Source organism: Heterodontus francisci, chromosome 24 (assembly GCF_036365525.1).
Source record: "Heterodontus francisci isolate sHetFra1 chromosome 24, sHetFra1.hap1, whole genome shotgun sequence".
Taxonomy (NCBI): domain Eukaryota; kingdom Metazoa; phylum Chordata; class Chondrichthyes; order Heterodontiformes; family Heterodontidae; genus Heterodontus; species Heterodontus francisci.
This window is the reverse complement of record NC_090394.1, coordinates 30,483,245-30,500,808: the sequence shown is the minus strand read 5'-3', so window position 1 is coordinate 30,500,808 and position 17,564 is coordinate 30,483,245. Positions and strand designations below refer to the sequence as shown.

The window sequence follows — 17,564 nt, the reverse complement described above, 5'->3', positions numbered from 1 at the left end:
GCTGGTTCCCTTGCTTATAATTTAACACTTAGCTCCTAATTGTAGCTGGTTCCTGAATGACTGAAAAATCTTTTTTTTCCCAAAAATATACTTTATTCATAAAAGTCTGTAAAAAAAAAATGCATTACAAAACAGTTCAAAACAGCACCAAGTTGACATTCCAAAAAGTGCAAAGGAAATCAGTTTTCTTTGATACAGGAGTGAGTTGCCTCACAACCCTTCCATCCCATTTTACATGCCATGTACATTTTACAGCAAACCCATATCTGGTGCATACAGCCCGAGGGGTTTCCCATGGGTCCAGCCCCTCAGTTCACTTTGGCGGGAGGACCTTACACAGTGGTCTTTCCCCTTTGAGCCTTTGCAGCAGCTACCCCAAGCTTTAGTGCGTCCCTCAGCATGTCGTCCCAGACCTTGGAATGTGCCAGTCTGCAACGCTCGGTCATGGACAACTCTTTGTGCTGGAAGACCAGCAAGTTTCAGGCAGACCAAAGAGCATCTTTCACCGAATTGATGGTCCTCGAGCAGCAGTTGATGTTTATCTCGGTGTGCGTATCTGGGAACAGCCCATAGAGCACAGACTCCTGTGTTACAGAGCTGCTTGGGATGAACCTCGACAAAAAACACAGCATCTCTTTCCACACCTGCTTTGCAAAGACACATTCCAGAAGGAGGTGGGAAACTGTCTCTTCCCCACCACAGCCACCTCGAGGGCAGCATGTGGAGGGGGTGAGACTCAGAGCATGCAGGAAGGATCTGACAGGGAGAGCCCTTCTCACCACCAGCCAAGCTACGGCGTGGTGCTTGTTTGAAAGTTCTGGTGATGAGGCGATCTGCCAAATGACTTTGGCAGTTTGCTCGGAGAACCATTCAACTGGATCCACCATCTCCTTTTCCCGTAGGGCCCTGAGGACATTCCGGGCAGACCAGTGCCTGATGGATTGGTGGTCAAAGGTGTTTTCCCGCAGAAACTTTCCCACAAAGGATAGGTGGTACGGCATGGTCCAACTGGATGATGCTTTCCACTGCAATGTGACCAGACCCATCCTTCGTATCACCGGGGACAGATAAAACCTCAGCACATAGTGACACTTGGTGTTTGCATACTGGGGCTCTACGCACAGCTTGATGCAGCTGCACACGAAAGTGGTCATCAGGAGGAGGGTGATGTTGGGTACATTTTTTCCGCCCTTATCCAGAGGTTTGAACATTGTGTCCTTCCAGACCCAGTCCATTTTAGATCTCCAGATAAAGCGGAAAATGGCTCAGGTGACCGCCACAGCGCAGGAGTGGGGTATGGGCCAGACTTGCACTACATACAGCAACAACGCGAGTGCCTCGTACCTGATGACCAGGTTCTTACCCACAATGAAGAGAGATCACTGCTCCCACATGCTCAGTTTATGGTGTATCCTGGCTACTCGCTCCTTCCAGGTTTTGGCGCACGCTCCAGCCCTTCCGAACCATATCCCCATCACCTTCAGGTAGTTTGACCTGATGGTGAAGGGGACAAAGGATCGGTCAGCCCAGTTCCCAAAGAACATGGCCTCACTCTTGCCGTGGTTGACTTTGGCTCCCGAAGCCAGTTCGAACTGGTCGCAGATGCTCTTCAGTCTGCGAACGGACAGCGGATACGAGCAGAAGACGGCGACGTCGTCCACGTACAGGGAGGTTTTGACCAGAGTGCCTCCGCTGCCTGGGATTGTCACCCCTCTTATGCCCGCATTTTTCCTAATTGGCTCAGCAAAAAGGTTCGATACAGCAAACAAACAAGACAAGGGAGAGAGGACAGTCCTGTCTGACTCCAGATTGGATCAGGAAACTTTCTGATTCCCACCCATTGATTGAGAGTGCGCTATTGATGTTTGTGTAGAGCAGTCTGACGAAATTGCAGATTCCCTCCCCAAACCCCATTTTGGACAGCACGTCCATCATGTAGGTGTGGAATATCCTGTCAAAAGTCTTCTCCTGTTCCAAGCTGATGAGGCAGGTGTCAACCCTCCTGTCCCATATGTAGGCGATCGTATCCCTGAGTAGCACAAGACTATCAGAGATCTTTGCTTTTATATTACGATCAGAGATCTTCCTGCCGGGTACAGTGCAGGTTTGGTCAGGGTGAATCATCAACTCCAGAGCAGACTTGACCCGACTGGCGATGACTTTGGACATAATCTTGTAGTCAACATTAAGCAGTGAGATGGGTCGCCAATTTCTGATTTCCACCCTCTCCCCCTTCCGCTTGTAGATGAGGGTTATGACGCCTTTCCTCATGGATTCTGACATGCTGCTGGCCAGAAGCATACTCTCGTATACTTCTCGCGGGTCTGGGCCGACCAGTCCCACAAAGCCGAATACAACTCAACCGGAAAGCCATCGCTTCCGGGAGTTCTATTCGTCTCAGAGGACCTGATGACATTTGTCAGCTCATCCAGAGTTAGCGGTTTGTCCAATCACTCCCCCATGCCGTCATCCAAGACCTCTGTGATAGATGACAGGAAGGACTGGGAAGCCGTTCTGTCCGTGTGCTTCACGTCGTACAGCCCAGCATAAAAGGATTTGCTGATCCTTAGTATGACTGAAAAATCTGTCTTCTGGGACGAAGCATTTTTAAGAGACACAGGTAGGGAAAGGTAGCAATTCTACTCTTCATGCTAGATTCACCACGTTACAAAAAATGCTGTATTTTTGCCCCTGGCTGTTCATCAATATACATCATAATCAAGTATTTAATAAACCAGATGATTATTGAATAATTCAATCGGGAGTCCAGAAAATATTTCAGAGAATCATTTGCTTTTGATTAGTTGACCTTATGGTAAATATGAAGGCACCAGGGCTCCGAATGAGGAAGTGAATTACCATCTCTAACATAAATGAAGTACTCTATTTAAATACACTGCATTGATCTCATTAACTGCTTGGAAATAAAAGTTACTGCCAAGTCGGAGATCTAGCTGGCTTGAACCAGCCTGGGAGCACATTTCCATTTTAGACACAGATATGAATCTTCTATCAGTGTTAACAACAAAGTGAGAAAGAGCAGCTTGATTAAGCTGGACAGGGGGAAGTCACATCACTGGGCCAGCAATGGCAACATATTTCTCTCAGGTGCTGAACACATTTACTGGGGTGTCACAGCATTGCACTTCTGGGTCAATGTTTTAAAGTAATTATTACAGTAGACTTGCGAAGTCAAGAACAGACTGATCTACCATTCTGCATCAAACTAAGCGAACATTAACATAGTAGTATTGTGCTGTATTTCTCAACAGGAAAGTGCCCCAGATTTGTGCCTTTGTGAAACACTTAAGTATAAATCATTTGCAAACATGTATAAAGTTTAAAATTTACATTCCCATTAAGTGGTATACATTTCCAGCTGCAACAGCCCTCTTCAAATGCCTTCTTCCTGGTTTCCACTCGGCCAGACTGCCCTGGTCAAAAAACACCACTGGCATCCATTGGGAGAATTGCTTCTTGACCTCTCCATTCTACTCCTGCCATCTCCCCACTTTGGTATTGCCTTCTTTGTTCCACGCTTACCTGCCCCAACACTACCACACCATCGTCTGCAATGCGTTCTTCTCTTGCCCTGCATGTTCCCAAAGCTTCATCCTTGCATTACGTTCTTCTTTTCCCCGTCTATGTGCCATCCCATTGGAGAAGCCCACATACAAGCTGGGGCGATCAGATGAGTAAGAAAGCACATGTGTGCTTGTCAGGAGACAAAAGGATTCCCACATGGTTAAAAGAAAAATGTCCAGGACACACATCCCTGAAGCATGTGTGCTTGGGTTACGAACTCCAAAAGCTGTATGTACAATGGAATTGTAAACCAGTACAAGTCCCTGCATACAGGCGACGTGAGCCAAAAAGAGACAACCCTGTTAATTAAAAGCAAATGCCTGAAGGGACAGGGAGAAATACATTGCACTCAATTCCCGTGGCAATCAGTTACATTTTTGTAGTATTTTCAACTATTTAAAGAATATCCCACAGACTATTCACCTATGCCACTTGTAAAAACATTCCATTCTGCCATAATGGAACCCCTCATTACAGAATGGTTCAACACAGACACTCAATATTATATTCATAACAGTGAAGTGTTGTGGTCATAAGAATCTCAAAAATTTTATAAGCTGACCATACCAAAAGCTATTCTTTGTGCTGCTCTTTTGTACATCATCAATTTCCTTTGTCACACAAATGGCAGCCACACTTTTAGGCCCTGAACTCTGAAAGTCCCTTCTCAAGCCTCTCTACCTCACACTCCTCCTTTAAGACACTCCTTAAAACCTTTCTCTTTGACCAAGCTTTTGGCAACCTGTCCCAATACCTGCTTATGTGGCTTGGCGTCAAATTAACTCCAATAACTCTCCTCTGAAATGATTTGGGACATTTTACTATGTGAAAGGCACGATATAAATGTAAGTTGTTGTTGTTGGTCAACTGTTGTAACAGTAAGGTGGTTTTTAATAAAGATACACAGGCATGTTATTATTTACTGAAACATCCAGTTGTTGCGGAATGGATCCACACTCGTTGTTACCCATACAGCTGTGAAAGGGGCAAAACAGCTCTGAAGAAGCAACGTGCTTCCCTATAATGAAGAGGGGAGAAAGTAAGAGAGTGGAAGGAAATAAAAAGAAACAGCCTGGCTGCTCTTGGACACAGCCTAGCAACTACGTTTAAAGACGTACAGACAAATTAATGCTATCGCAATATAATAATTTACCGGGACAGCAAAACAAGCAAAGAATAATGCTGAATAGTAAAATAACTCCATATCAGTTATCTCTCCTTATTGAGAACACATGCATTATTTACAGTAGATTGTATTCCCAGAAAGAGCAGCAGAACTAAAGCCTCTCTACCCAAACCCAACTACATGTCGGGCTCAGGTCAGGTCGGGTCGGGCCTGCATTCGGCGTCCAGCATTCGGGCTCGGGTCAGGTTGAGCTGGGTTTGGGTCGGGCTGGACTGTACTGTTTTGTTTCATATTGTTTTTGTTTTGGTCTATGATCTTTTTATGTTTGAAAAATCTGTTTGCTATTTTCGGGTCGGATTGGGCATTTAAAAAATTCAAGGACTCGGACCCTGTCTGGGTCGGGTTATAATTTTATACCCGAGCCAGGCTTTAAGCAGAACTACCCAGATCGGTGCATTCATGATGATACTTCAGAAGAGAGTCATAACTTTCATTAGCTCCATTCTGATGGCTGGCAGCAATTTGCTGAAAAGGAAAAGTCAGACTTGGAGTCACACACATTGCATTGTACACCAGTATCTTTCTAGTACAGTACAATGCACGTATACATGAAGGCTTGGGCCATTTTGATGTTGACCAGGTAGATTCTCAATAGTTATAAAATAGCTACATAGAATATACAGCACAGAAACAGGCCATTCGGTCCAACCATTCTATGCTGGCGTTTATGCTCCTCCTATCCTTTCTCATATAACTTCAACAGCATAACCTATTCTCTTCTCCCTCATATGATTATCTAGATACCCCATAAAAACATCTATTACATTTGCCTCAATTACTCCCTGTGGTTGCAGCTTCCACAGCCTCACCACTCTGGGTAAAGGAGTTCTTCTGAATTCCGTACTTGATTTCTTGGTGACTATCTTATGTTGATGGCCTCTAGTTTTGCTCTTCCCCCACAAGTGAAACATTCTCTCTGTGTCTATTCTATCAAAACCCCTCAGCCTTTCTTTCCAAGAGAAATAAAAAGAGGCCCAGCCTTTTCACCCTTCCCTGATAGGTATAATCTTACAGCTCTAGTATCATCCTTTTTCACCTTCTCCAGTGCTTATATATCCTTTATATAATATGGCAACCAGAATTCCAAGTATGATCTAACCAAGGTTCAATACAAGGTTAGCATAACTCCTCTATTTTTCAATGGAAATAAACCCAAGTGCCTAGTTTGTTTTTGTTACGGTGCTATTGACCGGCATCATCCTTATTTTTCTTATCAAAATGTAACACCTCACACTTATCTATACTGACCTCACAGTTACCTATAACTGGATTAATTACAAGTTCCACGCTGAACACAACTACAAAAATTTGTATTTATATTGTCAATCTGTGTTTGATGAGAAAATGGCTTTAAGGAGATCTGCAGACTGGGTTAGCATTAGCATGAAACTGATCTAATGGTCTGTAAAATGTCTACTGCATCTGGTTAAGCAAAAGGTGGATGTTTCCTTTTTCGTAGGTCAAACCATCGCCACTGAGAAATGGATTGACCCTTGGCCTCCAAATCCAGCAACATCCATTGCATTCTGCATTGGATTTTCTTCATAAAAAACATGCTGGCATTGCAGCAGAGGTGAGAAACTGAGAAGGGTTGAACAGGACAGGAACTAAGGATCAAAGTAAAGAAACTGGTGTCTAGATATGAGAGAATGTATAGGTTTAGTTCCTGGGGAAATCTGAGTGTAAGAGCAAAGAAGGGCCGTCAAAAAAATTAAATAAACCTTCATCAGAATTAATTCCAGCTGAAAGAGACATCTTGGAATCTTAGGTGACTCAACACACCCAACCAATGTCAATGCAAATAACAAAAGGAGCATGGGCTTTGTGGAGCCAGCTACAAGCCAAATATGAAAATGTGTTGCTGGGTTTTCCAGACTACCAATTTTGGTAAGTCCAAGCAGCGGCGGCAGCAACGACTTGCATTTGCATAGTGCCTTTAAACAGAGTAAAAAGTTCTAAGGCACTGCATAGTTGCGCTATCAGACAAAATTTTACATCAAGCCATGAAAGGAGGTATTAGAACAGGTAACCAAAAGCTTAGCCAAAGCAGGTAGGTCTTAAAAAAACATCTTCAGAGGAGTGAGATGGTTTAGGGAGGGAATTCCAGCATCTAGGCTTATGCAGCTGAAAGCATGCCCATCAGTAGAGGAGCGATGTTCTTTTCCTACATTACAACAGTACTACACTTCTAAAATACTTAATTGACTGTAAAACACTTTGGGATGTCCTGAGGTTGTGAAAGGCGCTACAGAAATGCAATTCTTTCTTTCTTCCTAATCCAATCTTCACATATTATCTCAAAATTTCACTACTGTGCCAACCAATTAAACATTTTAGTTTCAGTCAGATTATGCACACACACACTGTTATATTGCATAATAATACTGAGTATGCCAGAAATCTGAAACAAAACAGAAAATGCAGGAAACACTCGGCAGGTCAAGCAGCATCTGTGCAGAGAACAGACAAGATCTTTCCTAGGATGCTATATATAGCTTGAATTTGGTGTGTGTACTGCAGGAGGACGAGTCAACAATGCTTTGGGGGGCAGGGGTAGATAACCCAGGGATTGCTGACCAAATTCATGATCAGCGGCACAACTGCTTCCATTTGTTACGACATGTTGTGATTTGAAGCTTGTCGCTGGCAAGTGTCACGCTGTAACTTCTCCTTTCTTCCCAGAAGTAACACTACTTGCACCAGGAAACATGTCCAGATACTTGTTTTAATGTCTACTGGCAAGGGCCTTGTTGTGTCACATTGTCCACATGCTGATGGCACTACACAGACATCCCAATATGGTCAATCAGAGAGCCTTTGAAACCACCAGAAGTGAATCTCCTGTTTATAAGCTGCACCCAGAATTTACTGTCAGTATTTTGTTCAAAAGAAAACATAAAGAACAGCTTATATGCTCATCAATACAGTATGTACCCAACTGTGGGACATGGAAGGCTCCTGCCTGGGAAAAGAAGAGCATGAAAGAATAAATGTTTTCCCAGCTGTAAAGCCTCACCCTGGGAAGTTTTCAATCTTTATTACACAAATAATCCATTTTCAAAGAGTTTTCAATACACTTGAGTGTTATTAACGTTCCTCTTCAGAGCAAGTAGGTCTCTTGCCACACTGCAGTAAACAAAGCTGGTTGCTAAACCAATGAGGTTACAAAAAGGCTTTTTCAGAGTCCTGTCAAACATTATATCTGCCATACAGAAAACCCAGCTTCAAATTAATGCAAAAGTCCTGTAATGTAGCTTCAGAGGACAGGAATTTACAGTTTCATCTCAGGATTAAATCAAATGGAGTCACTGCATTTCCCTGTATAATGCTGTAACTTCAGAGGTGAGGCGTCATAAATTTAAGATTAGGATTGAAAACATTTGAAAGGGAGATTAAAAATGTTTTCACTGAGTTATTAGAATGTGGAATGCATTACAACTGGACACTGAAGCAGTTATTCATAATATTTAAACAGGAATTAACTACATATTTGAAGAAGAAATGAAGGGAATGGAAATTAAATTGTTCCAATTTGGAGCTAGCACTGGCACAAATAGGCCAAACAGCCTCCTTTCACACCGACATTTCTATAACTATATGAATTAAACATCTGTGAGACCTCTGATTTCAAGTTTCTATCAACCCAGCAGGTCACTGAATTCTTTCCGTTTGGAATAGGTGAGATGTCAGCTGGTTCACAGAATGTCAGATAGCAAGAACACACCAAAAATACATTTAAGAAAAAAAACGTATGTGAAAAGTGCTGTTTTTAATTTTGGAATTTATTTTCCTCTTTTGGCCTTTGAGAGAATTTTCTTTGAAGGTTAAGCTCGAGGCTGAGAAATGGGATATATTTGCATTCAGTGTTAGCATCAAGAACCACCAGGTGTAATGTGGGATTAGTTCAAGGCAAACTCCCACAAACACTACCACAACAACGGGCCTCCATCAGAGGCTCACAACAGCAATTGTGCTTTCTCTATTCTCACCAGGATTTCAACTTTGATCGCAATGGTTCTCAGCTTTCAGGCTGTGAATTCATGCTCACCAGAAACTGAGCTAAAGCTGCTCAAGATTCACAGATGACCCTCATAGGCCACCTACAGTTTTATTTTTATTATGAAAAGTACTTTTTTTTTAAACTCCCAGCTTCCGTGAGCGTACTGTTAAATAGAAGTCATTGAGACCCCCGAATTTAACTTACCACACGCCCAGTACGAACAGGACACATTCAGGTCAGCCACCCGATTCACACCCCAACCGATTTTACACCCAAATGACTCCAATTGGGTTGAAAAATAGGTGCAGAACAGGGTGTAAACCAAACCTCTGACCCGAAGGTGCCCCATGCTCAAAGGGTACGTTAGGTTAAAATTGGGGCTGAGCTCATTTCTCTTCTGTGTTAAGCTAAGGAGGCAGTTCTGAACTTGATTTCCAAAACTCCCATATCATCCCTTGTCATTTTCAATTATCAGTGTTCCAAAAATGTACATGGAACAAGCATAATGACCACATTCATCCCAATACACAGGTTTTTGATATTAAAAAAGTAAACATTTCAAAAGCGAGTATGCATACTGTATAAAGAAAAAATATAACAGATTAAATTCACAATTACTTTTTAAGAAAAACTTTTCTTGGATTTTCCTTCCTAAGTAATTTTTTGCAGAAAGACACATGTAGAATCCTTATCCAATAAGGAATGCTAATTTTTTGAAAACTTATATCTTTAGCAAATTACATATTGCTGCACGAGGAGAAGCAGGCTTTTTAAAATGAACCCTGTCTTGCAATACTAAGCACAACTTAGTGATTCAATCTGGAGGCTCTGAACACTCTCAATATATACATTAAAAAAGACTCTCACTTATATAGCGCCTTTCATGATCTCAGGACAACCCAAAGCACTTTATGATCAACGAGGCACTTTTAAAGTGTAGTCATTGTTGCAATGTTGGAAACTGAGTACCGAAATTTGTACAGAGCAAGCTCCCACAAACAGAAATTAGATAACGGCCAGAGAATTTGCTTTTAATGATTGCTGATAGAGGGATAAATATCGGCCAGGATACCAGAGAAGATTCCCCTGCTCTTCATGAAATAGTGCCTTGGGATCTTTTATGTCTTCAATTTAACGTTTTCTCCAAAAAACACTACCAACAGTGCATCCCTGAAGTGTCAGTCTAGATCTTGTACTCAAGTTTCTGGGGAGGGACTCGAGATCACAACCTTCTAGCTCAGGGATGAGAGTGCTACCCAGTGAGCCATGGCTGACACCATTACATATATATGTTTAGTTTAGTTTAGAGATACAGCACTGAAACAGGCCCTTCGGCCCACCGAGTCTGTGCCGACCATCAATCACCCATTTATACTAATCCTACACTAATCCCATATTCCTACCACATCCCCACCTGTCCCTATATTTCCCTACCACCTACCTATACTAGGGACAATTTACAATGGCCAATTTACCTACCAACCTGCAAGTCTTTTGGCTGTGGGAGGAAACCGGAGCACCCGGAGAAAACCCACGCAGACACAGGGAGAACTTGCAAACTCCACACAGGCAGTACCCAGAATTGAACCCGGGTCGCTGGAGCTGTGAGGCTGCGGTGCTAACCACTGTGCCGCCCAAATAGGTGCGTACATATTATGCATGTAATAAAAGTGGATGTTATCTGATGTTTAAAATGAACTATTTAGTTTAGTTTCAGAAGTAGAGAACAATGTATTTTCCTTTCTTTTAAAAAATGTTCATCAATAAAGCACACAGGATATATGATAAATGAAATATTTTGTGGTCTGTGGTTGGTAGTTAAAACAAGCTGATTCGACACTAGGAGACAACAATCATGCTGTCAAGTAAACCAGAGCTCTCACACTTATTGAAGTAATCAAACTGGGCACCAATTTACCTAATAGTGATGAATAAACAAAGAAATTAGTGATTGCATGTGTATTTCCTAAAGATTTTAAAATGAGCCATTACAAAGTAATTCTACACATAAAATAGTTTACATTGCATTTTACTTGAGGATTAAATCAACTTAACTTTTTTTTTGTCGTTGTGGGCTGTGTTGGTGCAGGTCATGGAGCCCGTCAGGCCGCAAATAAAGTTTAAATGGACATTCCTGTTAATTATAAAGCATCGCAAGTTCTGGGTACCAACAAATATTGAACTTCTGATTTAGAATTTATCCAACCGTTTATCGTATAAAACGCTAGTTAGGCCACAGCTGGAGTACTGTGTACAGTTCGGGTCGCACACTATAGGAAGGATGTGATTGCACTGGAGAGGGTACAGAGGAGATTCGCCAGGATGTTGCCTGGGCTGGAGCATTTCAGCTATGAAGAGAGACTGGATAGGCTAGGGTTGTTTTCCTTAGAGCAGAGAAGGCTGAGGGAGGACCTGATTGAGGTACACAAGATTATGAGGGGCATTGATAGGATAGATAGGAAGAAACTTTTTCCCTTAGCCAAGGTGTCAATAACCAGAGGGCATAATTTTACGGTAAGGAGCAGGAGGTTTAGAGGGGATTTGAGGAAAATTTGTTTCACCCAGAGGGTGGTTGGAATCTGGAACACACTGCCTGAAGGGATGGTAGAGGCAGGTACCCTCACAACATTTAAGAAGTAGTTAGATGAGCACTTGAAACGACATAGTACACAAGGCTACGGGCCAAATGCTAGAAAATGGGATTAAAATAGATAGGTGCTTGATGGCTGGCACGGACACGATGGGCCAAAGGGCCTGTTTCTGTGCTATATAACTCTACGACTCTAACCCATGAGGCAACAGGGCAAGGGGCAGACTTTCCCCCCCCCCCCGAGGCTCACTAAATTCATAAAGGAATAAACCATCATATGCTACATAGGGATATAGAACAAACGCAGGTAAATGAAATTGAGGTACAAATCAGCCATGATCTAATTGGATAGAGGAGCTGGCTCGAGGGACTGAATGGCCTCCTCCTGTTCCTATGTTCCATCAGGGTTAAGCATACCTGATTATGTTGGAGTAAAATCCTGAAGCAAAATAATACTTCCAACAATATTATTTTTTAACTCGACTTTCATTCACAGTTCACTCATGCAATATATCCATGACAAATAATATGGTCAAATACTATCTCATTGACTCAACAACATTTGGTGTGCCCTCTCTTTACCTTCATGCTGCATGGTTCTTTTTACCATCTCTAGTCTCTATTGAGGCTCAAAGCTTTATCAACATGGTGTCAAGACAATTGTTTTAAATGCTTGACTCGAAGGTTGGTGGAACTGTTCCACATGAAAGGCATGGATGAAGGTATGACAACTTCTTAGAACAAAGTGACATTCACAAGGTGTGAATTTTATATTGTGTTAGTGAACCCTAGCAAAAGTGGAGTCAATGGGAATCGGGGGCGGAAAACTCTCTGCTGGTTGGAGTCTTACCTAGCGCAAAGGAAGATGGTTGTGGCTATTGCAGGTAATTCATCTCAGCTCCAAGACATCACTGCAGGAGTTCCTCAGGGTAGTGTCCTAGGCCCAATCATCTTCAGCTGCTTCATCAATGAACTTCCTTCAATCATAAGGTCAGAAATGGGGATGTTCGCTGATGATTGCACAATGTTCGCGACTCCTCAGATACTGAAGCAGTCTGCGTAGAAATGTAGCAAGACCTGGACAATATCCAGGCTTGAGCTGAAAAGTGCCAAGTAACATTCGCGCCAGGCACTGACCATCTCCAACTAGAGAGAATCTAACCTTCTCCCCATGACATGCGATCGCTGAATCCCTCCACTATCAACATCCTGGGGGTTACCACTGACCAGAAATTGAACTGGAGTAGCCATATAAATACCGTGGCTACAACAGCAAGAGCTACAGTGGCAAGTAACTCACCTCCTGATTCCCCAAAGCCTGTCCACCATCTACAAGGCACAAGTCAGGAGTGTGATGGAATACTCTCCACTTGGCTGGATAGGTGCAGCTCCAACAACACTCTAGAAGCTCAACACCATCCAGGACAAAGCAATCCGTTTGACTGGCACAAACATTCACTCCCTCCACCACCAACGCACAGTGGCAGCAGTGTGTACCATCTACAAGATGCACTGCAGCTACATACTAAGGTTCCTTAGACATCACCTTCCAGCCCGTGACCACTACCACCTAGAAGGACAAGGGCAGCAGATGCATGGGAACACCACCAACTGCAAGCTCCTCTCCCAGTCACACACAATCCTGACTTGGAACTATATCACTGTTCCTTCACTGTCGCTGGGTCAAAATCCTGGAACTCCCTTCCTAACAGCATTGTAGGTTTGTAGGTGTACCTACCTCACATGAACTGCAACAGTTCAAGAAGGCAGCTCACCACCACCTTCTCAAGGGCAATTAGGGATGGGCAGTAAATGCTGGCCCAGCCAGCGACCCCCACATCCCAAGAACGAATTTTTTAAAAGCCCCATAAGAAAGCAGAGATCTCACAAGCCAAGTATAAAGTTGCCATGGCCTCAACGCCTCCCTATGTCTGTAACTACCCCTTGTTCAACAACCCTCTGAGAACTCCGCATTCCTCCAATTCTGGCTTCTGTTACATCCCTGATTTCTTTCACCCTATCACTGACAGCCACGCTACCAGTTGTCTAGGTTCCATGCTGTGGAATCCTCTCCCCAATTCTCTTTGCCTCACTCTCCTCCTTTAAAGATGCTACTTAAAACCTATTTTGTCTTAATATTTCCTTATGTGCATGGTGTCAAATTTAATCTAACAACACTCCTGTGAAACACCTTGGGGCGTTTTACTACATTAAAAGGTATTATATAAATGCAATCTGTGGTTGCTGCCTGGAATTACCAAGATTAGTAGCCTGGAGAACTCTTTAAAAGTGCTGACACTTTTACATCTGGCTTGTATATGGCCAAAATAACCCTTGCCGTTTTGATGTTTTTGGTTTTGTTATTTGCATTGGCATTGGTTGGACATAAAAAAGAAAAATTTGCATTGCTCAGTGCCTTTCACAACCTTAGAACATCCCAAATCACTTTACAGTCAATGAAGTACTTTTGAAGTGTAGTCACTGTTGTAATGTAGGAAACTCAGCAGTAAATTAGTGCATAGCAAATACTGACAAACAGCAATGTGATAAATGACAACATCATATGTTTTATAGTGATTTGGTTGAGGGATAATATTGGCCTGGAAACCAGCGAGAACTCCTTGCTCTTCTTCTAAATAGTGCCATGAGATCTTTTACGTCCACCTGAGAAGGCAGACATGGCCTCAGTTTAATATCTGATCCTAAAGACAGCACCTCCAGCAGTGCAACACTCCCTCAGTGCTGCACTGAAGTTTCAGCCTAGATTTTTGTATTCAAGCCTCAAGTGGGAACCCACAACCTTTTGACTCAGAGGCAAGAGTGCAACCAACAGAGTCCCCAGCTAATTACAGAATCATAGAAACTTACAGTACAGAAGGAGGCCATTCAGCTGTCTTGTCTGTGCTGGCTCTTTGAAAGAGCAGTTGTGCTTGTTCCCACAACCCTGCTTTTTGTCCATAACCCCGTAAATTACTCAACTTCAAGTACCTGTCCAACTACCTTTTAAAACTATAATCTTTTCAGATAGTGTTCCAGATCCCGACAATTCAGTGAAAAAACTTCCCTTCATTTACCCTCTAGATGTTCTGCCAATTATTTCAGATCTATGATTTCTAGTTATTGACTCACTCACCAGAGGAATAATTTTTCTCTAATTACTCTATCAAAACCTCTCATCATCTTGAAAACCTCTATTAGATCACCTCTTAAACTTCTCTGTTCCATGCAGAACAGTCCCAACTTTTCCAACCTCTCCTCATAACTGAAGTCCTTCATCCCTGGTACATAGTGAATTAACATAAACTGCCGTCAAATCATCAGCAACTGCTTAGACAAGTAGGAATTAACTAATCTCTGAGGTCTTAAGCATGGGGTTTCTTATCAGTAAGACAGCAAACACAGCAACCAGTGTCACGTGATTATGAGAACAAAAAGCATCTTGAATTGCCCTAATCTGTGTTTGATGAAGAAATGTCTTGAAAAAGATCTACAGTCTGTTAGTGTTGGCATGAGACTGATCTAATGGACTGTAAAATGCTGGTTAAATCTCCTCTGTGACCTTTCTAAAGCCTTAACATCTTTCCTGAAGTGTGGTGCCCAGAATTAAGAGCATAAGAACATAACAAATAGGAGCAGCAGTAAACCATATGGCACCCCCCACCCCGGGCCTGTTCCGCCATTCAATAAGATCATGTCTGATCTCCTGACTCAACACTTTCCCATCCGCTCCCCACATCCCTTGATTCTCAGAGACCAAAAATCTGTCTAACTCAGCCTTAAATATATTCAATGATGGAGCTTCCACAACCCTCCAGGTAGAGAATTCCAAAGATTCATAACCCTTTGAGTGAAGAAATTTTTCATCTCAGTCCAAAATGGCAGAAGCCTTGTCCTGTGACAGTGCCCCCATGTTCTAGATTCCCCAGCCAGGGGAAACAATCTCTTCGTGTCTTCCCTGTCAGATCTTATATGTTTCAATGAGATCACCTCTCATTCTTCTAAACTCCAGAGAATATAGGCATAATTTACCCAGCCTCTCATCATAGGATAACCCTCTCATTCCAGGAACCAATCGAATGTCCCTTTGCCGTACGGCCTCCAATGAAGGAGATATGGAGATCTAAACTGCACACAGTGCTCCAGGTGTGGTCTCACCAAAGCCCTATACAATTGCAGTAAGACTTCTGTATTTCAGTGGCGCAGTGGTTAGCACTGCAGCCTCACAGCTCCAGGGACCCGGGTTCGATTCTGGGTACTGCCTGTGTGGAGTTTGCAAGTTCTCCCTGTGTCTGCGTGGGTTTTCTCCGGGTGCTCCGGTTTCCTCCCACAAGCCAAAAGACTTGCAGGTTGGTAGGTAAATTGACCATTATAAATTGTCACTAGTATAGGTAGGTGGTAGGGAAGTATAGGGACAGGTGGGGATGTTTGGTAGGAATATGGGATTAGTGTAGGATTAGTATAAATGGGGGGTTGATGGTCGGCACAGACTCGGTGGGCCGAAGGGCCTGTTTCAGTGCTGTATCTCTAATCTAATCTAATCTAATCCACTTTCAATAAAGGCCAACATGCCATTTGCCTTCCTAATTGCTTGCTGTACCTACATGCTAAGTTTGTCTCTCTGAACATCAACACTTAGAAGTGTCATGCCTTTTTAAAAATATTCTGCTTTTCTGTTCTTACTACTAAAGTGAAGAACCTCACACTTCTCCATATTATACTCCATCTGCCACCTTGTTGCCCACTCATTAAACCTGTCTATATCTCTTTGCAGCCTCTTTGTGTCCTCCTCACAGCTTACATTCCCACCTAGCTTTGTATCATCAGCAAACTTGGACACATTACTCTCAGTCTCATTGTCTAAGTTATTAATATAGATTGCAAATAGCTGAGGTGCCAGTACTGATCCTTGCGGCACTCCACTAGATACAGCCTACCAAATTGAAAATGCCCCTTTTATCCCTACTCTCTGCTTCCTGTCTGTTAACCAATCCTCCATCCATGTTAATATATTACTCCCAACTCCATTAGCCATTATCATGTGGATTAAACTTTTGCGTGGCACCTTATTGAATGCCTTTTGGAAATCCAAGTCTACTACATTTATTGACTCCCCTTTATCTATCCTACTAATTGCATCCTCAATAAACTCTAATAAATCTGTCAAACACTATTTCCCTTTCGTAAAACTATATTGACTCTGTCTGATCATACGATGATTTTCTGTGTGCAATCTGTCTTAATAGGTTCCAGCATTTTCCCAGCGATTGATGACAGGCTAACTGGCCTGTAGTTCCCTGTTTTCCTTCTCCCTCCTTTCTTCAATAGTTATGTTTGCTAATTTCAATCTGTTAGGACCATTCTAGAATCTAGGGAATTTTGGAAAATCATAACCAGTGCAACCAGTATCTCTGAAACTACTTTTAGAACCATAGAATGTAGGACATTCTTGGGCATTTGTTGGCTTTTAGTTTATTAAGTTTCTCCAATATTTCTACTCTGCTGATAGTAATTTCTTTAAGTTACTCTTATTAGCCTATGGTTACCCTCTATTTCTGGCATGTAATTTGTGTCTTCTACTGATGAAGGTTTTTTTTTAAACAAAAGGCCTTATTTGCTCTTACTTTTGATTTTCCTCAGGAACCAAACCTATAAATTCTCTTATCTCCAGACACCACTTTCTTCGAACCTGATTTCCAATTCTGTTCATCCCTTTTCAGTTTTCCCACCTCTCTGCTCCACCGAGGTGTTAAAAAAAAATCACAGAATGTAATGGATGTTGCTGGATTTGGAGGCCGAGGGTTAATCGGCTTCTTATTGATGAAGATATGACCCATGAAAAGGGAAACATCCAACCTTAGGTTAAACAGATGCAATAGACATTTGACAATCTATTCAATCAGTTTCATGTCAACGCTAACCCAGTCTGCAGATCTTTTCCAAGCCATTTCTTCATCAAACACAGATTAGGGCAATTCAAGGTGCTTTGTGTTCGCATACCACAGAATCATGTGACACTAGCTGCAGTGTTTGCTGTTATACTCACAGTTGATTCCTACTTGTCTAAACAGTTGCTGCTGCTTTGACTCTAATTTATGTAAAAAGACAAACAGAGCACAAATTGCAAATTCCACTAAAACCTGGGTGAATTTTGAAAAGCTCAGCTGCAAATTAGTCACTTTATCTCAAAGAAAATATTAATCCTG

At 42.4% G+C, this 17,564-nt stretch overlaps 1 protein-coding gene across 3 annotated transcripts in view; it reads right to left on the bottom strand.

The window, feature by feature from the left end:
• Positions 1–17,564, bottom strand: part of LOC137383282 (uncharacterized protein C7orf50 homolog) — a 393,434-nt gene that overhangs the window by 338,718 nt on the left and 37,152 nt on the right. The gene's annotated exons all lie outside the window — the stretch shown is intronic.